This window comes from Impatiens glandulifera, chromosome 1 (genome assembly GCF_907164915.1).
Source record: "Impatiens glandulifera chromosome 1, dImpGla2.1, whole genome shotgun sequence".
Taxonomy (NCBI): domain Eukaryota; kingdom Viridiplantae; phylum Streptophyta; class Magnoliopsida; order Ericales; family Balsaminaceae; genus Impatiens; species Impatiens glandulifera.
In genome coordinates, this window is record NC_061862.1 from 4,924,800 (window position 1) to 4,951,159 (window position 26,360).

General features: G+C 30.1%; 8 non-coding genes and 1 pseudogene across 8 annotated transcripts; 5 read left to right on the top strand and 4 right to left on the bottom strand.

The window, feature by feature from the left end:
- The first annotated feature begins 416 nt into the window (after window positions 1–416).
- Window positions 417–532, top strand: LOC124922975. The gene has a single exon (XR_007098019.1). It is a non-coding gene; the product is annotated as a U5 spliceosomal RNA (small nuclear RNA).
- A 472-nt stretch (window positions 533–1,004) lies between these two features.
- LOC124923026 lies at window positions 1,005–1,107 on the bottom strand. Its single transcript, XR_007098067.1, has one exon. It is a non-coding gene; the product is annotated as a U6 spliceosomal RNA (small nuclear RNA).
- A 923-nt stretch (window positions 1,108–2,030) lies between these two features.
- LOC124922962 lies at window positions 2,031–2,145 on the top strand. Its single transcript, XR_007098006.1, has one exon. It is a non-coding gene; the product is annotated as a U5 spliceosomal RNA (small nuclear RNA).
- Window positions 2,146–3,991: 1,846 nt separating this feature from the next.
- LOC124922947 lies at window positions 3,992–4,106 on the bottom strand. Its single transcript, XR_007097992.1, has one exon. It is a non-coding gene; the product is annotated as a U5 spliceosomal RNA (small nuclear RNA).
- Window positions 4,107–5,040: 934 nt separating this feature from the next.
- On the top strand, window positions 5,041–5,145 carry LOC124923038. Its single transcript, XR_007098078.1, has one exon. It is a non-coding gene; the product is annotated as a U6 spliceosomal RNA (small nuclear RNA).
- Window positions 5,146–5,653: 508 nt separating this feature from the next.
- Window positions 5,654–5,768, bottom strand: LOC124922892. Its single transcript, XR_007097942.1, has one exon. It is a non-coding gene; the product is annotated as a U5 spliceosomal RNA (small nuclear RNA).
- Window positions 5,769–15,316: 9,548 nt separating this feature from the next.
- Window positions 15,317–15,431, bottom strand: LOC124922907. The gene has a single exon (XR_007097955.1). It is a non-coding gene; the product is annotated as a U5 spliceosomal RNA (small nuclear RNA).
- Window positions 15,432–16,315: 884 nt separating this feature from the next.
- Window positions 16,316–16,411, top strand: LOC124923050 (annotated as a pseudogene).
- Window positions 16,412–25,761: 9,350 nt separating this feature from the next.
- LOC124922963 lies at window positions 25,762–25,873 on the top strand. The gene has a single exon (XR_007098007.1). It is a non-coding gene; the product is annotated as a U5 spliceosomal RNA (small nuclear RNA).
- Window positions 25,874–26,360: the final 487 nt, after the last annotated feature.

A 26,360-nucleotide genomic window follows, 5' to 3' on the forward strand; every position in this document is an offset into this window, starting at 1 on the left:
TAGTTAGAGGAGCGAATAAAAAAGGGACAAAGGCCCTACTAACTAGAAGCCACAACATGTCTTCTATTTTTTTCATTTCAATAAGTTAGTTAGTTTGAGAAAAAAAATCAAAATTAAAGTGTTTTTAGTGAAAATCAAATATTTAAAATAAAACTATTTTTATTGAAGCTAAACTAATAAATCATTGTAATAGTTTTGTTATTAACATTTATATATAAGTTTGATAAAATAATATACTTAAAAGTATCAAATTCTTGAAAATATTATTGAATTATCCTATTCTTTAAATAAAAGAAGAAAAAACCATTAGGCTCAATAATGAAAAAAAAAGTGTGATGTCCCACATTGTTAGATGAAGTGAAAATAAGGATCCGATATTATTATAAGAGGGGAGTTGGTGATTAGAAAAAATTAGGAAACAAAGCACTGAACACAAAGCGAACTATTATTTCACCTTTTACTAAAGAATCTCGTGTGTTCTTTACAATATGTGGCATACGCCTAATTATGTTTGGTCCTCTAATCAGAGGCACCCTACAATTGAGTTTACACTTTGAATTTTTCTTATCTACAAAAATTTAATTCATAATAATTATTAATGTATTATTTGAATTATACTTCAAAAAAATTGTAATAAATAAAAGTATTTCACTCTTTATCTGTCATACTCCCTTTTAATTGTAATCCTTCAAAATTATTTTCGTTTAGATGTGCAGCAGATTAATTTTTTACACCATAGTTAATTCTCTTCAAAAATAACTTCTTACATTCTAATTGTTCTATGCATGACAAGGGACCTTATCTTCTCTTGCCCCGCTCTCGAAAAGACTCTACTAACTAGGAGCCACAACATGTCTTTTATTTTTCCATCTTAATAAGTTAGTTAGTTTGAGGAAAAAAATCAACAAATATCATTGTGTGCAAACCGGTAAAGTACACAACATAAAACTACACTATTTTCCCTTCGGTCGTCGGCGTACGCTTCGGAGAGGAAAAAGGGTAAAAATAATTTGGACCATTTCTCGATTTGTGCATGTCATTCTTGCACAGGGGCCATGCTAATCTTCTCTGTATCGTTCAAATTTTATCGAATGTCCCCGAAGGGACATAACCATCTCTCATTTTTAAAAAGACTTCATTCTTAAGTTAGAGGAGCGATGTGGGATCAATTTTAGAAAATGAATGGACAACTGCTATTTTTTGTGATCGACTACTAGAGTGTTTTTCTAGGAATGCATGTGTTCTATATAGAGAATGAGGATATTTCAAAGTATGCCCTCAATTTATAGGGTTTTTTCTTTTGAGGGAATATTGATTTTATGAGAGAAAAAGAATGGGGAGCTACCCATTATGTCATGTTGATAAGGTGTCCAAGGGCAGAGCTAGGATTTAAAATCTAGTCGAGCTAAGTTATTTCCATAAAATTTACCCAGCTAGAATGATAATAATATGAAAAAAAATATACGTAGTTTACGGTCGTTAGGTCCCTTCATCGACCGAAGAAATCAATAGATACAATATTTCTCCCCGTCGTTATTTCCATTCGCGTGCAAACTGTTTTGAGTTACCCGGGCTGTACATAGACACTCCCTTGAAGGTGTCGATGCCTCTGTTAATCTAAGTAACATTATTCATAATGATTATAAGATAAGTTTATTAAATATCAAATACGAGTCATATACCTTGTTTGAAAGTACAAGTTATAACCACCATCATAATAATAACTTCAATCCAAATTAAAGCGTTTTTAGGGAAAATCAAATGTTAAAAATAAAACTCTTTTTATTGGAGCTATACTAATAAATCATTGTAATAGTTTGTTATTAATATTTGATAAAATAATATATAGTTAAAAGTATCAAATTCTTGAAAGTATTATTGAATTATCCTATTCTTTAAATAAAAGAAGAAAAAACACCATTAGCCTCAATAATGACAAAAAAGTGTGTTGTCCCACATTGTTAGATGGAGTGAAAATAGGGATTCTATATTATTATAAGAGGGGAGTCGGTGATTACAAAAAATTATGAAGCCAAACACTGAAGACAAAGCAAACTATTCTTTCTCCTTTTATTAAAGAATACCGTGTGTTCTTTGCAATACGTGGCATACGCCTATTTTTGTTAGGTCCTCTAATCGGAGGCACTCTACAATTGAGTTTAAACTTTGAATTTTTCTTATCTACGAAAATTTATTTCATATTATTTATTAATGTATTATTTGAATTATACTTAAAAAAAGTTGTAATAAATAAAAGTATTTCACTCTTTGTCTGACAACATACTCCCTAATTGTTTTGCGCATGACTAAGGACCTTATCTTCTCTTGCACCCGCTCTCACGAAGACTCAATCATTTAGTTAGAGAAGTGTTATCCACAATGGTATTCTAACTGATTATAAATATTTATGTAAGTGTTTTATCTTAGTTAGTCGATGTAGTATGTGTCTTAAGGAGGTGGAGACGGTGTAGTATGTGTCGCTGGTATTTAGTGTATTATTTGGAGTATTACTTCTATTTTTTGGGTTATGTCGGGAATCATTGGTGCGTATTGAGAATCGTGGATTGAGATAGCTAGATTTGTGGGTTTGAAACTATGAGGTTATATCTCTATTATTTTCTAGTGGATAATTTGGTTAGAGAGAAATGGTAGATCTTTTAACAATCTTAAATGACCGTTGCAGATCCAACACAATGTTATCATCCTAACATTATATGATGTTCGATGTGGGAAGCCGGTAGATTCTGTCGGAGAGCTCATTTCCTTTTTGGAAGATCTCCGCACATGTTAATTTTGTAATATTTGTGTGATTTTTTTTATAAATTTAAAGTTTTTGTCGTTATGTGTAAACGACTATCCATTCATAATATTATTGCATGAATCATTTATAAAAAGCATCATAGAGTTTTATTTCAGGGGTGGGAAAGTTTAAAAGCGAGAGAGCTTAGATATCAATCCTCCATTAAAGCTTCAACCAACATTTTGATATTTTTTTTTTCAGGTGGAGTAAAACGGGACAAGCACCCAGAAAGCTTTAAAAATCTTCTAGGAAGCATTCCCGATCAATTGTAAATGTCCACGATCAATTGATCGGGAATGCTTCCTAGAAGATTTTTAAATCTTTCTGGGTGCTTGTCCCACTTTACTCCACCTGAAAAAAAAAATCAAAATGTTGGTTGAAGCTTTAATGGAAGATTGATATCCAAGCTCTCTCGCTTTTAAACTTTCCCACTCCTGAAATAAAACTCTATGATGCTTTTTTTAAATGATTCATGCAATAATATTATGAATGGATAGTGGTTTACACATAATGACAAAAACATTAAATTTATAAAAAAAAATCACACAAATATTACAAAATTAACATGTGCGGAGATCTTCCAAAAAGGAAATGAGCTCTCCGACTGAATCTACCGGCTTCCCACATCGAACATCATATAATGTTAGGATGATAGCATTGTGTTGGATCCGCAACGGTCATTTAAGATTGTTGAAAGATCTACGATTTCTATCTAACCAAATTATCCACCAGAAAATAAAAGAGATATAACCTAATTGTTTCAAACTCACAAATCTAGTTACCTCAATCCACGATTCTCAATATGCACCAATAATTCCCGACATAACCCAAAAAATACCAGTAATACTCCAAATAATACACTAAATACCAGCGACACATACTACATCGTCTCAACCTCCCTAAGACACATATTACATCGACTAACTAAGATAAGACACTTACTAAATGATTAACATTGTGTATCACACTTCTCTAACTAAATGATTAAGTGTTTGTGAGAGCGGGTGCAAGAGAGGATAAGGTCGATAGTCACGCACAAAACAATTAAGGAGTATGTTGTCAGATAAAGAGTGAAATACTTTTATTTATTACAACTTTTTTTTATGTATAATTAAAATAATACATTAATAAATAATATGAATTAAATCTTCGTAGATAAGAAAAATTCAAAGTTTAAACTGAATGGTAGGGTGCCTCTGATTAGAGGACCTAACAAAAATAGGCATATGCCACGTATTGAAAAGAACACACGGTAATCTTTAGTAAAAGGCGAAAGAATAGTTCGCTTTTGTTCAGTGCTTGGCTTCATAATTTTTTGTAATCACCAACTCCCCTCTTATAATAATATCGAATCCCTATTTTCACTGCATCTAACAATGTCGGACAACAAACTTTTTTGTCATTATTGAGGCTAATGGTGTTTTTTCTTCTTTTATTTAATGAATAAGATAATTCAATAATACTTTCAAGAATTTGATACTTTTAACTATATATTATTTTATCAAATGTTAATAACAAACTATTACAATGATTTATTAGTATAGCTCCAATAAAAAGAGTTTTATTTTTAACATTTTATTTTCACTAAAAACGCTTTAACTTGGATTGAAGTTATTACTATGATGGTGGTTAAAACTCGTATTTTCAAACAAGGTATATGACTCGTATTTGATATTTAATAAACTTATGTTATAGTCATTATGACGAATGTTAATTAGATTAACAGAGGCATCGACACCTTCAAGGGAGTTTCTATGTACAGCCCGGGTAACTCAAAACAGTTTGTATGCGAATGGAAATAACGACGGGAAGAAATATCGTCGCTATTGATTTCTCTGGTCGATGAAGGGACCTAACGACCGTAAACTACGTATATTTTGTTTTATATTATTATCATTCTAGCCGGGTAAATTTTATGGAAATAACTTAGCCCGACTAGATTTTAAATCCTAGCTTTGCCCTTGGACACCTTATCAACATGACTTAATGGGTAGCTCCCCATTCTTTTTCTCCCATAAAATCAATATTTCCTCAAAAGAAAAAACCCTATAAATCGAGGGCATACTTTGAAAGACCCTCATTCTCTATATAGAACACATGCGTTCCTCGAAAAACACTCTAGCAGTCGATCACAAAAAATAGCAAAAAATAGCAGTTGTCCATTATTTTTCTAAAATTGATCCCACATCGCTCCTCTAACTTAAGAATGAAGTATTTTAAAGAATGAGAGAGATGGTTAAGTACCTTCGGGGACATTTGATAAAATTTGAACGATACAGAGAAGATTAGCATGGCCCCTGCGCAAGAATGTGACACGCACAAATCGAGAAATGGTCCAAATTTTTTTTATCCTTTTTCCTCACCGAAGCGTACGCCGGCGACCGGAGGGAAAATAGTGTAGTTTTTTGTTGTGTACTTTACAGGTTTGCACACAATGACATTTGTTGATTTTTTTCTCAAACTAACTAACTTATTAAGATGAAAAATAAAAGTAATGTTGTGGTTCCTAGTTAGTAGGGTCTTTGTCCCTTTTTCATTCGCTCCTCTAACTAAATGATTGAGTCTCTCAAGAACGGGGGCAAGAGAAGATAAGGTCCCTTGTCATGCATAGAACAATTAGAATGTAAGAATTTATTTTTGAAGAGAATTAACAATGGTGTAAAAAAATTAATCTGCACATCTAAACGAAAATAATTTTGAAGGATTACAAGGGAGTATGTTGTCGGATAAAGAGTGAAATAGTTTTATCTATTAAAATTTTTTTGAAGTATAATTCAAATAATATATTAATAAATATTATGAATTAAATTTTCGTAGATAAGAAAAATTCAAAGTTTAAACTCAATTGTATGGTGCTTCCGATTAGAGGACCCAACAAAAATAGGCGTATGCCACATATTGCAAAGAACACACGGTATTCTTTAGTAAAAGGCGAAAGAATAGTTGGCTTTGTGTTCAGTGCTTGGCTTCATAATTTTTTCTAATCACCAACTCCCCTCTTATAATAATACGGGATCCTTATTATCACTTCATCTAACAATGTGGGCATCACACTTTTTTTTGTCATTATTGAGCCTAATAGTTTTTTCTTCTTTTATTTAAAGAATAGGATAATTCAATAATATTTTCAAGAATTTGATAGTTTTAAGTATATTATTTTATCAAACTTATATATAAATGTTAATAACAAAACTATTACAATGATTTATTAGTTTAGCTCCAATAAAAAGAGTTTTATTTTAAATATTTGATTTTCACTAAAAACACTTTAATTTTGATTTTTTTTCTCAAACTAACTAACTTATTAAAATGAAAAAAATAGAAGACATGTTGTGGCTTCTAGTTAGTAGGGCCTTTGTCCCTTTTTTATTCGCTCCTCTAACTAAATGACTTCTCAAGAGAGGGGGCAAGAGAAGATAAGGTCCCTGTCATGTATAGAACAATTAGGATGTAAGAATTTGATTTTGAACACAATTAACTATGATGTAAAAAATTAATCTGCGCATCCTTCAAAATAATTTTGAAGGATTACAATTCAAAGGAAGTATGCCAAATAAAGTGTGAAATACTTTTATTTATTACAAAATAAATAAAATAAAGTATAATTCAAACAATACATTAATAAATAATATGAATTAAATTTTCGTCAAAAATTTAAAATTTAAACTCTGCTAAATTAAAAAAATATATAAATATTCCAAAACATGATTTGATAAGATTATAGTTGTGTTTACAAATATAGATTTTATAACTCAATTTAATAATATTATAACTCTTATATAAGATACTTGAAAAAAAAATTGAATATTGGTTAAAAATTATTAGTTTTACAATAAGTTAAATTTAAATATATAATATTATTATAAATTTCATTAATTTATTTTATGACAAAAGAAAGGTTAATAATTAATAATTGTTAAAGAATGTAAAGAAGTCCCACATCGGTTCAAAAACAAAAAACAAGCATAGAAAGAACACGATCTAATAGATTTTTTTTAAAGCACGTTTACCTACCGTTGTTGAAGTTGCATAAACTATTTGTATTGTGCTCTTTGTTGACGAGAAACTGATTCAATTCGTAGTTCGAATCAACCTCTCATTAAAAAATATATAACTTGGTTCTATTTCATCTCTTCAACAAGTTTAGTAATAACATAATTGTCCTATCGTTCCGGAACAGGCATTAAAAGTGATTATAAAAAAGAGAATTGAGGGTCCTAAATCAATATTGTAATTAAGAAACCATTTTTTGGAATATATATTTCGAATAGAAAAGTAACTTTGAAAAAAAAAGTGATTAGATAAAACGAAATGAAGTAGTGTCATTGACCTAACATATGTCACAAGTCTTTGTCAAAAGATGAATAAGTCCATTTATTAGCTTAGATAGACACTTCGAACATAAACTGAAATATTCTGGAACTACAAAGATAATTATTAAATCGTTAGCACCGCCTAAAAGCATTGCTCATAAAGTATGTTTAATTGGTTATAATTTTCTTTTGACTATGCGCTATTGATTTCACTATTATCCGTGAGTAATAATAGAATAATTCTATTATATTTATAGACCATTTTTTATTTTCTCGAAATGCACTACAACAAAACACACTTTCCACCACCTTTATATGCCAACGCTTATTAAGCGTGGGTAAGAATTAAAAAAATAAAACTTTTGTCAACCTTTATACTTTACAACCACCTTTATTTTTTTTATATACAAACTTTGTTAAAATCCTTAAAATTTAAGTATTATAAATTTAATATTTTTTATGTTTTATTTTTAAACTTTATAAATATTTTATTTCACTATATTAAAATTTTAAAATAAAATTTGACTTAAAATTTTATTTACACTAAAATATAATTCATAAATTTTAAAATTTTATAACATTATTAATTTTTTTTATTAACCTCTGTCTTTTATTTAAGTATTTAAAATTAATTAAATTAAAAGTAAAAAATAAAATAAACCAAAAATAAATAAATTAAATATTATATTATATTTAATAATAAAATTTTAAATTATATATATATATTTTAAAACTAGAATCAGTTTTTAATTATCAAGTCTAACACATTTTCTTTCTACGCTGACCAATTCTTTCTAACCTAAAAAATCTTTCTGCCTGTGTTAATCAGACTATCATCCTTCTACTCTCTACAGCCAGATTTCTGTGCTATCATCCTTCTACTCTCTGCAGCCAGATTGTCGTGCGCACGAGGTTAGTTACATTCTTCTTCAACCATTAGGGCTTGTCTTCATCTGCACTATCATCCATTGACTCTCCGCAGCCAGATTGTCGCACCCACGAGGTTAGTTACATTCTTCTTCAACCATTAGGGCTTGCCTTCATCTGCACTATCATCCCTTGACTCTCCGCAGCCAGATTGTCGCACCCACGAGGTTAGTTACATTCTTCTCCGACCATTAGGGTTTTCCTTCATCTGCGGGTCTTGAAAGTCTTTTGAGCGATAAATGGTTCTACTTATCTGTTTTAAGGATGCAACGAGGTTTATATGCAATTTATTTAGGTCACTGATTTTATTTTTCATGTCTGGCTCATACATTTTCCCCTTGTTGTAGTGTTTTGGATTTCTCAGTTATTTTTAGTTAAATTTTGATGCTAGGTTGTTATCGCTGCACTAGATGATTAAACCATCTTTATGAGTGAGAAATGGTTATACTTTTTTGTTTTAAGGATGAATTATAGTACATTCAACTTATGAGGAAGACCCTATTTCCGGAGGTGATTATGAGGATGTCTTTCAAACCTTCTTAACTTATGTCATTTGGGTTAAATGTTTAAAATATTATAAAAATAAAGTATTTGATTGATTATTTGAATGAATTAATTCATGGTGGGAAATATTTGTATTATTTCCAAATAACCTTTCATCAAACATGGCCTAGAATTATGTAATATTCTTTTGTCCTAGCATTGAAAAAGAGTAAAGGATGATTCTTTACAACAGTTCTGGTTGAATCTTGTAGGAGAATGAATCATCTATTTTTCAACCCTTATTGTGCAAGATAGAATAGAGAATTTGAGGAATATTTGTTTCTGAGTTTGAGACTTAATTTAAAACACAATGTCTGGACGGGTCCTGATCATAGGATAGGAAGTATCAGAAGGTAGGTAGGCCTTAGAAGCTTATGGAAGGAATATTACAATTACCGTTCTCAATTTCGCTCCTAAGATAAATTCTAAGGCATCCTCCCCGTGTTGTTTTTTCTCTGCTCAGTACATGATAAAAGATGTTCACTTCTTCAACCACATTTGATGTCCTAAAATTTTCACAAGATTTCGTAAAGCCAGATTCTATCCAATTCACCGACCCAAACTCTGAAACAGTTTTAGAGTTCATGTAACTGATTGCAATTTTAAAAGGTGAGACTGAAATCACTTGGAGGTAGAGGTGGCACCTATGGCACGGCTGTACGGTCTGATTTCAGTCTCACCGTTTAAAGTTGCAATCAGTTACATGAACTCCAAAACTGATGCGGAGTTCGGATCAATGAATTGGATAGAATCTTGCTTTACGAAATCTTGTGGAAATTTTAGGACAACAAACATTGATGTGGTTGAAGAAGTGGACATCTTTTCTCATGTATTGTGCAGAGAAAAAATAAAACGGGGAGGATGCCTTAGAATATATCCTAGGGGCGGAGATATATGGGCCATATATAAGAACTATGATCGGAATGGAACAGGGAGACCCCCTCTGAAGTTAGGCATCAATATGAGATGGTGGAAGTTATGATGGATTATGATGAAGAAGATGGAGTGCATGAGTCCACAGGTGAAAGTAGATGGTTACAGGACTGTGTATGGGAGGAACCCAGATAAGGGTTCCATTTGTTGGGTTTTGAAGAAGGAAATGTTGAGATTCTCACATCGTGTTCCTTGTTGGCGAATTAGAGGTGGAGAAAGGACTGATGATCTGCCAGAATGCTGTTGGGATCTGGATCCTTCAACAGTAGCAAGAACAAGAAGAAGCTGAAGCTGGGAAACATAAAGTGATATCTTAACTTACATTCCATCCCCCAATTGAAAAGATTATGAACTGTTTATTGTTTTTTATGATTGTTTGTTCCTGACTGTGTACTTGAGTGATTACAAATGGATGACCAAAACTATTATAGGTTGTTTCATTGTTGTTGATGATGTTTTTGATTTTGACATGTGAGAATTATTCTACATGTCAAATTAAAGTTGAACAATGGGTTAATTTCTTGTTTAATATTAATTAATTTATTTTTTCTAACAAAAATTGTTTTAACATTTATGTTGGTAAAAATATTTCTTAAAAATATTTAAAATTATTATTTCAACATGATTTCATTAATTTATAAATTAATTTTTCTTTTTATATTTTACTGATTTAATTAACCATATATTCTACAACATTTTTACAATAGTTTCATATATCTTAATAATAAATATAGTAATTTCAAATGTACATATTTTATAATACATAACAATTATATATTTTAAATATTCACAATTAATTTACAAACTTATCTTGCAAGACCATTTGCAATTAATAGGTATTTTTTAAAATAATTTATACATTTAATTTACTTGCTATATATTTTGTCATATATATAAAATTTATATCTTAAATTTTAACAATAATTTTAGCCATTTAATAACATGATTCGCAATAACTTTACAATGTATATTTAAGTTTTTTTTTCAATTAGTTTATTAATAGTATTTGTTAGTAATAGAAAATATGTATTTTTTAAATTTAGATTAATGGATGGTTTCTCGGGATATAATCAGGTCCTGATGGCGCCTGAAAACAAGGAGAAAACTACTTTCATCATAGAGGTCGGTGTCTTTTGCAATCAAGTGATGCCCTTTGGACTGAAGAACAATGGAGCTACGTATCAGAAAGCAACCATAATTCACAACTATTCTCCACGACATAATCCACAAGAAAGTCAAGGTCTACATTGATGATATCATTGTCAAATCCAAGAATCGAGCTGAACATATCACGAACTTGGAGAAATTCCTTTAGAGGATTTGGAAATAACATCTCTGTTTAAATCAAATGAAGTGCACTTTCGGTGTCACTACTGGTAAGATGATAATATTTCTGATTACTCAAAGAGGAATAGAAGTCGACTCTAGCAAAATTGCGGCCTTCATAGCCATGACATCACCCCAAAATGAGCGAGATGTTCGAAGATTTTTGGACAAAATTCAATATATTAGTCGCTACATTAGTAATCTCACTTACACTTGCGATCATCTCTTCAAGCATCTTAAGAAGGGTCAAAAGTTGTTTGGAGTGATACTCATTAACATGTCCTCGAGAAGGTGAAGGCGTATTTGTAATCCCTTCCTATCCTCATGTCTTTAAGGCCAGGAGTTTCTTTGATTCTTCACTTCACTATCACTAAGTCATCCATGGGGAGCATTCTAGTCTAGGAGAATGAAATCAAAGAAGAGGTGGCAATCTACTACATCAGCAAAATGATGACCGATTATGAGGTAAATGACTCTTCTGTGGAGAAGGTCTTTTGGGCACTAGCCTAGGTAACGAAGAGGTTGCGCCATTCATCAGCAAAATGATGACCACCGATTATGAGTTAAATTACTCTTTTGTGGAGAAGGTTTGTTGGGCACTAGCCTGGGTAGAGAAGAGCTTGCACCATTATATACAACAAGCTCACCCAATCAAGCTAGTGTCAAGACTTGATCTCATTCGTTTATTGTTTCAAAGAATCCCAACACTATATTAGAAAGCTGAAGATCAAATGAGATCTCATTTGAAAACTAAAGAAATATATACTTCAATTATAAAATATAAATTCATTCATATTTTCATTTTCTATCTATCCAGTCAAATTTAATTTGACATGTAAAATAATTCTCACATGTCAAAATTAAAAACACCAGCAACAATAAAGAAACAACAGTTTTCAGACAAAGAAACAACCAACCTATAAAAGTTTTGGCCATCCATCTATAAATCTCTCAAGTACACAATAAGGAACAATCATAAGAAAAAAAAAACAGTTTATAATCTACTATTGGGGGGTGGGGTGTAAGTTATGATATCACTTTAAGTTTCCAGCTTCAGCTTTCTTCTTCTTCTTCGTAGATCGCCCATATCTGCTTCTCCTTAAAACATTGCTCAGACCTATCATTGTCAAAATTGTGAAAATCAGAGTTAGGAATCGTCTTGTGCACTGATGCCCTCCTCCTCACCACTGATTGAAGCCCAACTGTGCTGAAATTGTGAAAATCAGAGTTAGGAATCGTCTTGTGTACTAGGTTTGTTAGACACCACCACCTCTCCTCCTGATGATTCTGCTGCTGCTGCTTTCTGAGGTAAATTTGCTAGGTTTTCTTCAGTGCAGGTACTTCAGCGTCAGCTTTCCTTATCTCTGGCAACTTCTTTCTTAATTCAGACAATGCCCTATTAATTAATAACTTTTCTGAGTCAAAAATTGACACTGATGGTCCCATATCTGATAGATTATTTGAAGGCGTTTCTACGCCTGTGTCATCCAGACTCTTTCTCCTTGAGGGCTTGCCCAGTTTGGAAGGCTCGTGAAGAGATCTCGTGCTTTTATTTCGTGAACAGCAGCAAGAACAAGAAGAAGCTGAAGCTGGGAAACATAAAGTGATATCTTAACTTACATTCCATCCCCCAATTGAAAAGATTATGAACTGTTTGTTGTTTCTTATGATTGTTTGTTCCTGACAGTGTACTTGAGTGATTACAGATGGATGGCCAAAACTATTATAGGTTGTTTCATTGTTGTTGATGATGTTTTTGATTTTGACATGTGAGAATTATTCTACATGTCAAATTAAAGTTGAACAGTGGGTTAATTTCCTTTTCCCTGTGGTTGACTTGATTTGGGATAAAAAATACAAATATGAATGAATTTATATTTTATAATTGATGTATGTTTGTCTGTATCTTTCAATGAGATTTGATCTTCACTTACAACTAATATATAGTCTTGTTTGTTGTTTCTCCGCTCCAGCTAAATGAAATTTCTTGGCAGTAAAACTAATAAATAAGAGAAATCCTCTTTCTGAGGTGTGAATGTCTTTATTCTTGAATTTCTTGATTCAAACCATATTAATTGTGTTCTCTTATATAGAGCACATTATATATAGCTTTGTTTTAATAATCATATTCAAGAGAATACTTTAAGTGTGTAAAGAGATATAATTGTGTATGTAACAACTAAACTATAAATTAACGGTTAATATTGAAAATCAAATCTTTTTTTTATTTTGGATAGATTAATGTTTTTTTATGAACTTTTATAATTAATCATAGATTCATAATGTTTAACATAATATTATAAAACAAATAATTAGGATAATAAAAATATATAAAAAGTAGCATATTCAAAAGAAGCTAATGCATTTTTCTAATCAAAATTTATATTTTGTAATAAAATAAAATAAAATAAACAAATGAATTAAAAAATAAATCGAAATAAAACATAAATCTCTCCTAAGGGGGGAATTTGAGGAGATGACCCTCAATAATGTCTTAAATGCGGAAAGTGCAGAGTTAAAAAAAAGCGCTAGTGACCCCTTTTACTGTTTTTCGACGAAAATGCCCCTGTTGCGTCACGCAACCTCAGTTATTTTATTTTTTTATTTTTCAAAAAAATTTAATTATGAATTTTTTTGAACGAAAATACCCCAGTTGCGTCACGCAATCGCGAGACGAAAAAAAATAGAAAAAAAATTAAAAAAAATAGAAAAAAATAAAAAGAGGGTCAACAACACTATTTAAATTATGCACTCACATTATCCGCTATTCACCCTATTAGTGAGGTCATTTCCTCAAATTTCATTTCCCCTCACGAAAGGATAATCTATTGTGATAGTTTAAAATGAGTACATATAATGATTGATTGAACATTCTAAATTAATTTGAAAGTTTTTTAAAAACTTCACTTTATTAATGAGAAAAAGTTAAAAAAAAATGTTATTAATACCCTACTCTTTTTAACAATAATTTTTTAAGATTATCACTGCTAGTGATTCATCTGGCCTTGTTTGGTTTCTCTCAAAAGTATTCGATTATTGGGAAAAAATTAGAGCACATTTTCCCGAACTATTTCCAGTTCTTATATTAGCACATTAGCCTTTGGTACTCTAATGTCTTTTTATCGACATTTTTCGAAACGTTCAGACTCGATAATTTACGCCCTAGAACTCACTTTTCTCTCGAATCTCGAATGAGATAAGAACCAAAATAGTGAGTGCGACTACAATTAAATTTTAATTTGTCAATGTTTTGCTAAGTCTTGTGGCCTACATTTATATTGAATCTCGTAAAACGAGACGAGGAAATGACTCTCTCGAATTTGCCTAAGTGTGTGATGATAAACCACAAATAGGACTTAAACAAAATTATACTAGCTTTGACTCTTTTAAAGTTGTTACTTAATTTACTCAGCGAGAAATTAGACAGGAAAAATATTTTTTTTTAGTCAAACACGACTTAGAAATTTCGATTTGGTCCGGTGTTTGGTTACACGTGAGAAAAGTCATCAATATTATGTCTCAAGTGCCCACCGAAATGAATGATCTCTACTACAAACGTTTTGTCATTTTTTGAAAATATGATTTTTATACTTTTATTTGATAATTTATTCAAATCATATCCACATGTCTAAGGCTCTATCTTATTTCCTAAACTAGATTTAATTATTGTACTCATATACTCTTAAGGCATGCGTCTGGGTTCGTCATTTTGCGATATAAAAAAATACTGAATTTTAGAGAAATTCAAACGCACTTGTGAGTTGTGAATAAGAAAGGGTAGGATCCTGTAAAGATTGCAAAAATATAAGTTAGCTTTTCAAAGAATTCATATTTTAATTTATAAAGATGAAGAATTTTATTTTTTTGAAATTTTAAATGTTGGTTGAAGCTTTAATGGAGGATTGATATCCAAGCTATCTCGCTTTTAAACTTTCCCACCCCTGAAATAAAACTCTATGATGCTTTTTTTAAATGATTCATGCAATAATATTATGAATGGATAGTCGTTTACACATAACGACAAAAACATTAAATTTATAAAAAAAAATCACACAAATATTACAAAATTAACATGTGCGGAGATCTTCCAAAAAGGAAATGAGCTCTCCAACTGAATCTATCGGCTTCCCACATCGAACATCATATAATGTTAAAATGATAGCATTGTGTTGGATCTGCAACGGTCATTTAAGATTGTTGAAAGATCTACGATTTCTCTCTAACCAAATTATCCACCATTGTGGATCACACTTCTCTAACTAAATGATTGAGTCTTCGTGAGAACAGGTGCATGAGAAGATAAGGTCCCTAGTCATGCACAAAACAATTAGGGAGTATGTTGTCAGATAAAGAGTGAAATACTTTTATTTATTACAACTTTCTTTTAAGTATAATTCAAATAATACATTAATAAATAATATGAATTAAATTTTCGTAGATAAGAAAAATTCAAAGTTTAAACTCAATTGTAGGGTGCCTCCGATTAGAGGACCTAACAAAAATAGGCGTATGCCACGTATTGCAAAGAACACACGGTATTCTTTAGTAAAAGGCGAAAGAATAGTTCGCTTTGTGTTTAGTGCTTGGCTTCATAATTTTTTTTAATCACCAACTCCCCTCTTATAATAATATCAAATCCCTATTTTCACTTCATCTAACAATGTGGGACAACACACTTTTTTGTCATTATTGAGGCTAATGGTGTTTTTTCTTCTTTTATTTAAAGAATAGGATAATTCAATAATACTTTCAAGAATTTGATACTTTTAACTATATATTATTTTATCAAATGTTAATAACAAACTATTACAATGATTTATTAGTATAGCTCCAATAAAAAGAGTTTTATTTTTAACATTTGATTTTCACTAAAAACACTTTAATTTGAATTGAAGTTATTACTATGATGGTGGTTATAACTCGTACTTTCAAACAAGGTATATGACTCATATTTAATATTTAATAAACTTATGTTATAGTCATTATGACGAATGTCTATGTACAGCTCGGGTAACTCAAAACAGTTTGCATGCGAATGGAAATAACGACGGGGAGAAATATCGTCGCTATTGAGTTCTCCGGTCGATGAAGGGACCTAACGACCGTAAACTACGTATACTTTTTTTTCATATTATTATCATTCTAGCCGGGTAAATTTTATGGAAATAACTTATCCCGACTAGATTTTAAATCCTAGCTCGGCCCTTGGACACCTTATCAACATGACATAATGGGTAGCTCCCCATTCTTTTTCTCTCATAAAATCAATATTTCCTCAAAAGAAAAAACCCTATAAATCAAGGGAATACTTTGAAAGACCCTCATTCTCTATAAAGAACACATGCGTTCCTCGAAAAACACTCTAACTGTCGATCACAAAAAAATAGCAGTTGTCCATTCATTTTCTAAAATTGATCCCACATCGCTCCTCTAACTTAAGAATGAAGTCTTTTTAAGAATGAGAGATGGTTATGTCTCTTCAGGGACATTCGATAAAATTTGAACGATACAGAGAAGATTAGCATGCCCCCTGCGCAAAAATGACACACAAGAATGGTCCAAATTTTTTTTACCCTTTTTCCTCTCCGAAGCGTACGCCGGCGACCGGAGGGAAAATAGTGTAGTTTTTTGATGTGTACTTTACCGGTTTGCACATAATGACATTTGTTGATTTTTTTTTTTTAAACTAACTAACTTATTAAGATGGAAAAATAAAAGACATGTTGTGGCTTCTAGTTAGTAGGGTCTTCGTCCCTTTTTCATTCGCTCCTCTATGCCCGGTCAAGGCTTCTTTGGTTTTTTCTAATTGAATTCCTTTAATTTTTCCTAATTGGATGCCTTTAATTTTCTATCACCTATCAATGTACGTTCTTATCTTTATTGAGTATTTTTTTGTTTGATATGTATAAACTTATAAAATCAGTTTTATACAGGGTAAAAAAAACGAGTACTAGTCACCAAAGTGAATAGAATGTTTGGAAACTATCCTACCATTACCATTGATGCTTATATTATATAATGGAAAGGCCTATAACACAATTGGGGTTACATAGTATTGTTAAAAAAGTTAGTTTTTAACCAATGGATAAATATAACTTGTGTCTGTTGGATCAGATGGACAGTTGTTGTCGCACTATTAATATATTATGTTTTGTCATTATGCTTATATTATATCAATGGAAAGGCCTATAACATAACTAGGGTTACATAGTATTGTTAAAAAAAGTTAGTTTTTAACCAATGGATAAATATAACTTGTGTCTGTTGGATCAGATGGACAGTTGTTGTCGCACCATTAGTAGATTATGTTTTTCCATATAATGTTACCAGGGTTTATATAAAGGTTGATTATTTAACAGAAGGATTATATTTTGAACGAATAGTTTTAAAATGCCCACATTAGTTAACGATACAATCATTTATCCATGTGGGTGTAGGTTTTCTCCAATAAATTCTCCTAATCTTATTCTCCAATAATTCTAATAAAGAGTCAGACTAGAAAGTTTGTATTCAGTAATAATTATTATTTTACAAAATGATGATTTCAAAACTAAGGGTGAATGCATTTGCACGTATCGCCTTCATCAACACTTGAATCGTCATTTGAGTCCCTCAATGTGAAGAAATTTGATATCAAGAAATGACAATCATCAAGACAAAGAGCAATAACTTTAGTTCAAATGTCTTCAAATGTTTCTTTGTAAACATTGTTTATAATATTTGGATGGAGAGGAATCGCAAACATTTTCAAGAGTTCGAAATGATGTGAGTTTTTTTGGAATGAAATTATCTTTGATGGAAACTCACTCATTCAAACGTGGAGGCAAATTCTGACTTGTGGAAAAAATTGGTTGATTTGTTAAAGATGGAGTATTGCATATGAAAAATCACCATTACTTCTGATTTCAAGCCGTTCTAAGCTTCATTGTTTGTGTCATTTACTTTTGTTCTCATACCGGTTGTTTTTTCTATTTTTTATCTTGTTGGTCATTCAATTTTGACAAATACTTGTTCTATCTGAATCCTAAACTTTTGTAATTTTTTACCCTTTATGGGTATTTTTATTTAATGATATTATGTTATTTATTAAAAAAAAGTCTTATTTAAGAAAACATTTTAGTGTTATAAACCAGTATATACAATAATTTACTAAAATAGTGTTGGAAGAAGAATGAGAACTTCTAAAAATAAATCATCTTCAATGTTAATAAAATCTATTATGTAGAGATTTGACTGTTTCTATTAAATCTATGATGTAGGAAGAGATTGACCCAAAAATTACAATGTTAACAAAATCTAATAGGATAATATTAAATGTATGACTTAAATATATTGGTTGTATCAACAAGCACCAGTGGTCTAATAGTAGAATAGTATCCTGCCACGGTACAGACCCGTGTTCAATTCTCGGGTGCATTTATATGGAAAAATGATGATGAAATTGACTTTTATTGGCTGATTTGGGTCTGCCATACATCATCTTCTTGGATGAAAGTGAAGCTTACTGAGTTCTTCCATTTCTTTTTGTTAAAAGAACATACTTTTCTAGGACCATCATCTCCTTATGTTATAAGTTGTATTGTTATCGCCTTCTTGTTTCTAATGGCTTACTGGGTCTTCCATACATAAAAAATGTTAAATGAGGCTAATGAGTTTTCCATTTTTTGTGTTAAATTGTTATACTTTCCTAGGACCACCATCTTCTTATGTTATAAGTTGTAGTTTTATTGCCTTCTTTTTTCCATTGGCTTACTAGGGTCTTCCATACATCATCTAATTAAGATGATAAATGAGGGTTTCCATTTTTTTTGTGTTAAAAAAACATAGTTTCCTAGGACCACCCTCTCCTTGTGTTATAATTTGTGTTGTTATTGCCTTCTGGTTATATATTGTTTTTTTTACCTATGTATATACATCTTTTATCCAATTTCAAAATAATCAACGTAACTCAATATCTAAGCATCTCTAAGCATTTGTATAAAATAAACTTGATAAGAAGACCATAGTAACTAGAAATCACAAATTTTTCGGATTGACTTTGTCATTTACTAATCCAAATTTCCCTTCATTTACATGTCTAACACAAAAAATTAATCATCAAAACTCCCAAAACAAAATGAGACTAAATAACCATCTTTTTGTTTTATATTGTTTTGTTTGCATATAAAATTACTACTTTAGTTCCAAATTCCAGTGTGAGTTTTGTAAGATTATTTTTCTAAAAGATGGGGCAAATTTTATTAATCCATTTTCTTTTCGAAATTAGCGGAAGAAACGATAAAATCCATAAAAACATACATGTTCAAGTTCTAATATGGTGTGTTATAAATATTCACAACAAAAGAAAAACTCAAAAGAAAAAAAATACTAATACACTCGCATACAAAAAATAAAAAATGCACATAAACAAAATACCAATACACTCAAGTCCTAATTCAATGTAGGAACTCAAATTTTCTAAGTACATATCGGCACCGTTCAGGGTATTTTTGTGTGAACAGTTCCGGTAGGATGACACCATATAGCATGAACATACAAGATAACCTAAAAGAAGCAAAACCATATAAAAACATTAAATATTATGAATGGTAAATAATTTACTTCACCAATCTTATTAGATGGTGTTTCAATTCTTTGGAAAAACATCTCCAATCATTATATGGTTAGTTCAAATGATTGAATGATACTGTAATTATTAATCGAATAATACTGTAATTCTACGACAGAGGAAGAAGAGGTAATTGTTGTTCATCCTATAATTATTGTTCATAAAATCATCCAAAAGAAAAAACAACTAGTCAGATTTAGATATGAAGACTATTTAGATCTGATTGATTCCTTGTATACTTGTAAGTGGTTCCAAACAATTTCTTTTAATGCCTGAACATCCACATGTTTAGATGTTTTGTCATAACTGACTTCAATCTTATTTACATGTTGAATTCACAATAGTTTACTTCAATCTTATTTACATGTTGAATTCACAATAGTTAATTAGTAAATACACTTAAACTATTACAACTTAATATATGATCATCAAAAGAAATATTTACAATGGTATACACTTCATTTAGATCATATTCCGAAAAAATTCATTTCTGAGAGAGTCTATGTAACAAAACACTCATTTTCAAATAGACTCGTCAATCAGATACAAAAGAAAAGAATGAAGATAAATATAGAGCCAATAAGATAAACCCTCACCCTTTACAAATACAAGATACAATCAATTAAATCCCACCTCACATCATTGTCCACGTAACATGTTTGTACCAAAAAAATTAAAAGATGTTTCCTAATAGAAAGTGAGTGATTCTATGAACAACCAAAGCTATAGAATTCTATTATACAAGTAATATAACTAACTCTATTTTTATGTTCAAAGGAAGTACTATATAAAGGGATAGTCATATAACAACAATAGGAGCTCCAAATCTATAGTTTTCTTTATTTCTGACCTTTTATTGGTAAGCAACTATATGACAATCTCTGGAATAGCATTTTACAGATCCTATGATTTGTATTATTTAAAATAATGAAACAATCAGATACTTTTTAACCAACCTAACGAGGCTGAGGAATAAGTGTGTTATTGTCCTCTACATCACTATGAACATCTTCATTGGATGCTTCAGTTAAACCTACAAACCTAGAAGAATAAAAATAATAATAAACATATGAATTATTTTAAATAGGAAAGAAATTGAGAACTGTAATTGTAATATTCCTTCCATAAGCTTATAAGGCCTACCTACTTTCTGATACTTCCAATGATCAGGACACACCCGTACCCGTACATTATGTTTTAAATTAAGCCCCAAACTCAGAAACAAATATTCCTCATATTCTCTATTCTATCTTCCACAATAGGGGTTGAAAAATAGATGATTAATTCTCCTGCAAGATTCAACCAGAATTATTGTAAAGAATCATCCTTTACTCTTTTTCAATGCTAGGACAAAAGGATATTACATAATTCTAGGCCTTGTTTGATGAAAGGTTATTTGAAAATAATACAAATATTTCCCACCATGAATTAATTCATTCAAATAATCAACAAAATACTTTATTTTTATAATATTTTAAACATTTAACCCAAATGACATAAGTTAAGAAGGTTTGAAAGAAAACCTCATAATCACCTCCGGAAATAGGGTCTTCCCCATTCGTATCTTCATTCTCGAAACACCATGTTGCAAAATCATCAATTCCAGTATCATCCAACTCAGCATTATCATTGATGTTGTAAGTTTCATGAAATTCTTCATTTATACTATCAAATGAAGTAAACATAATTGGTGACCTTTGACTACTTTCATCAAATATATTCACTATGTGCTTGAGTGAGGGAGAAATCTTCTACGACATGCCTATGGAATTCACCATCCTGTCAATGCAATCTATATGGATCATAACAAGAAAATTTTCACAAAGAGATGTAAGAGTAAAGGATAACAACACACTGTAATTATTAGCATACCAATATCCAGTCAATTTTGTCCTTTATACTAAACAACTTATATTTATTTTATATTTATTTCAGGTCCTATAAAATGAGAATAGATCCCTAGGTTATAGGCAATAAATGAATAGTGTGGAAATCTATACTCTCCTCCCTACAAAGTTCTCTTTTATATTTCCCATTGAAACAAAGTCATAATCACCATGAAATCAAAACCAACATACCTTTGGCGAAAGAAATATCAATACTATCAAATTTCTTCACATGGAGGGACTCAAATGACGATTCAAGTGTTGATGAAGGCGATACCTGCAAATGCATTCACCCTTAGTTTTGAAATCATCATTTTGTAAAACAATTATTATTACTGAATACTAACCTTCTATTCTGACTCTTTCTTAAAATTATTGCATAATAGGATTAGGAGAAGTTATCGGAGAAAACTTACACCCACATGGATAAATGATTGTATCGTTAACTAATGTGGGCATTTTAAAACTATTCGTTCAAAATATAATCCTTCTGTTAAACAATCTACCTTGATATAAACCCTGATAACATTATATGGAAAAACATAATCTACTAATGGTGCGACAACAATTGTCTATCTGATCCAATAGACACAAGTTATATTTATCCATTGGTTAAAAACTAACTTTTTTAACAATACTATGTAACCCCGGTTATGTTATAGGCCTTTCCATTGATATAATATAAGCATAATGGCAAAACATAATCTACTAATGGTGCGACAACAACTGTCCATCTAATCCAACAGACACAAGTTATATTTATCCATTGGTTAAAAACTAACTTTTTTTAACAATACTATGTAACCCCAGTTATGTTATAAGCCTTTTCATTATATAATATAAGCACCGGTGGTAGAATAGTTTCCAAACATTCCATTCACTTTGGTGACTAGTACTCGTTTTCTGTACCCTGTATGAAACTGATTTTATAAGTTTATACATATCAAACAAAAAAATACTCAATAAAGACAAGAAAAAGTACATTGACAGGTGATAGAAAATTAAAGGAATCCAATTAGGAACAACCAAAGAAGACTTGATAACGATTGGGGAATTCATAACACCCTTCCTAATAAAACCTATATTAAATGTCACCATAAACAGGTAAAATTACAAGGAATTCATCCACCTTTTCCTTTCTTGTGATGATTCTTAATACCACTATACCAGCAAATACCAAATTCATATATATCCAAATTCTTCAAACATGTGCATACAACAAAGAATAAATCATTTCTTGTAGAGACGAACAATGTTAAGAGATCCTCAAAAAAGATATGTATTCTTAGACGCTAATCTAATATCAGGACTTTTGTTTGCTGTTTGATTATAAACAACTTTTGTCTCAGTTGACAGATACACTATTTTGTACGATTTATAAGCAGATGTAGAATCCAAACACACAATAATGGACATTGTTTCAGCCCTAATTTGTTGGGATTCAAATTAGTTCAAGTTGTATCCCTGTAGCTAAATCAGAATTATGTGACCACTTTCATCATCACACTATAATGTAGGCACACATATTATTACACAAGCAAACAAATAAAGGGAAAACATATTATGACTTGGGAAATTAAAGGTTGCGAGCTAATCATCTGGATTTTATACAAACTATATACATGTATACATGTGAGTGCGCTTGTAAGTTGTAATTTGTATGGAGAGTACAACGGCTCACTCATAAAGATGGTTCAACTAAATAAGTCAAATATATACTCTAATTCATCCTTAAAACAAAGAAGTATAACCATTTCTCACTCATAAAGATGGTTTAATCATCTAGTGCAGCGATAACAACCTAACATCAAAATAAAACTGAAAATAACTGAGAAATCCAAAACACTACATCAAGGGGAAAATCTATGATCTAGACATGAAAAATAAAACCAGTGACCTAAATAAATCGCATATAAACCTCGTTGCATTCTTAAAACAGATAAGTAGAACCATTTATCACTCAAAAGACTTTCAAGACCCAAAGATGAAGGAAAACCCTAATGGTCGGAGAAGAATGTTACTAACCTCGTGGGTGCAACAATCTGGCTGCGGAGAGTCAAGGGATGATAGTGCAGATGAAGGCAAGCCCTAATGGTTGAAGAAGAATGTAACTAACCTCGTGCGCACGACAATCTGGCTGTAGAGAGTAAAAGGATGATAGCACGGAAATCTGGCTGTAGAGTAGAAGGATGATAGTCTGATTAATAGGAGAAGGATTTTTTAGGTTAGAAAGAATTGGTCAGCGTAGAAAAAAATGAGTTAGGCTTGATAATTAAAAACTGATTCTAGTTTTAAAATATATATATATATATAAGTTAAAATTCTATTATTAAATATAATATAATGTTTAATTTATTTATTTTTGGTTTATATTATTTTTTACTTTTAATTTAATTAATTTTAAATACTTAAATAAAAGACAGATGTTAATAAAAAAAATTAATAATGTTATAAAAATTTTAAATTTTATTAACTAAATTTTAGTGTAAATAAAATTTTAAGTCAAATTTTTTTTTAAAATTTTAAAATAGTGAAATAAAATATTTATAAAGTTTAAAAATAAAACATAAAAAATATTAAATTTATAATAGTTAAATTTTAAGGTTTTTAACAAAGTTTGTATATATAAAAAAATAAAGGTGGTTGTAAAATATAAATGTGGCAAAAGTTTTTACTTTTTTAATTTTTACCCACGACTTAATAAGCGTTGGCATATAAAGGTGGCTGAAAGTATGTTTTGTTGTAGTGCATTTTCGAGAAAATAAACAATGGTCTATAAATATAATAGAATTATTTTATTATTATTTACGGATAATAGTGTAATCAATAGCGCAGACTCAAAAGAGAATTATAACCAATTAAACATACTTTATGAGCAATGCTTTTATGCGGTGCTAACGATTTAATAATTATCTTTGTAGTTCTAGAATATTTCAGTTTATGTTCGAAGTGTCTATCTAAGCGAATAAATGGACTTTTTCATCTTTTGACAAAGACTTGTGACATCTGTTATGTCAATGACACTACTTCGTTTTGTTTTATCTAATCACTTTTTTTTTGTCAAAGTTGCTTTTTTATTCGAAATATATATTCCAAAAAATGGTTTCTTAATTACAATATTGATTTAGGACCCTCAATTCTCTTTTCTATAATCACTTTTAATACCTGTTCCGGAACGATAGGACAATTATGTTATTATTAAACTTGTTGTAGAGATGAAATATAACCAAGTTATATCTTTTTTAATGAGAGGTTGAATTGAACTACGAATTGAATCAGTTTCTCGTCAACAAAGAGCACAATGCAAATAGTTTATGCAACTTCAACATCGGTTGGTAAACCTGATTTAAAAAAAATCGATTAGATTGTGTTCTTTCTCTGCTTGTTTTTTGTTTTTGAACCGATGTGGGACTTCTTTACATTCTTTCACAATTATTAATTATTAACCTCTCTTTTGTCATAAAATAAATTAATGAAAATTATAATAATATTATATATTTAAATTTAACTTATTGTAAAACTAATAATGTTTTACCAATATTCAATTTTTTTTTTCAAGTATCTTATATAAGAGTTATAATATGATTAAATTGAGTTATACAAAGACCTTACTTTGCTGGTCTAGGATATGATTAAATTAAGTTATAAAATCTATATTTGTAAACACAACTATAATCTTATCAAATCAAGTTTTGGAATATTTATATATTTTTTTAATTTAGCAGAGTTTAAATTTTAAATTTTTCTTATTGACGAAAATTTAATTCATATTATTTATTAATGTATTGTTTGAATTATACTTTTTTTTTTTAATAAATAAAAGTATTTCACTCTTTATTTGGCATACTTCCTTTGAATTGTAATCCTTCAAAATTATTTTCGTTTAGATGCGCAGATTAATTTTTTACATCATAGTTAATTGTGTTCAAAATAAAATTCTTACATCCAAATTGTTCTATGCATGACAAGGGACCTTATCTTCTCTTGCCCCCGCTCTTGAGATGTCATTTAGTTAGAAGAGAGAATAAAAAAGGGACAAAGGCCCTACTAACTAGAAGCCAAAATATGTCTTCTATTTTTTTCATTTTAATAAGTTAGTTAGTTTGAGAAAAAAAAATCAAAATTAAAGTGTTTTTAGTGAAAATCAAATATTTAAAATAAAACTCTTTTTATTGGAGCTAAACTAATAAATCATTGTAATATTTTTGTTATTAACCTTTATATATAAGTTTGATAAATAATATACTTAAAAGTATCAAATTCTTGAAAATATTATTGAATTATCCTATTCTTTAAATAAAGGAAGAAAAAACCATTAGGCTCAATAATGACAAAAAAAGTGTGATGTCCCACATTGTTAGATGAAGTGAAAATAAGGATCGGATATTATTATAAGAGGGGAGTTGGTGATTAGAAAAAATTACGAAGCCAAGCACTGAACACAAAGCGAACTATTCTTTCGCCTTTTACTAAAGAATACATGTTCTTTGCAATATGTGGCATATGCCTTTTTTGTTGGGTCCTCTAATCGGATGCACCCTATAATTGAGTTTAAACTTTGAATTTTTCTTATCTACGAAAATTTAATCCATAATATTTATTAATGTATTATTTGAATTATAATTCAATAAAATTGTAATAAATAAAAGTATTTCACTCTTTATCTGACAACATACTCCCTTTTAATTGTAATCCTTCAAAATTATTTTCGTTTAGATGCGCAAATTAATTTTTTACACAATAGTTAATTCTCTTCAAAAATAAATTCTTACATTCTAATTGTTCTAGGCATGATAAGAGACCTTATCTTCTCTTGCCCCTGTTCTCGAGAAGACTCAATCATTTAGGTAATACCACTATACCAGAAAATACCAAATTCATATATATCTAAATTCGTCAAACATGTGCATACAACAAAGAATAAATCATTTCTTGTAGAGACGAACAATGTTAAGAGATCCTCGAAAAAGATATGTATTCTTAGACGCTAATCTAATACCAGGACTTTTGTTTGTTGTCTGATT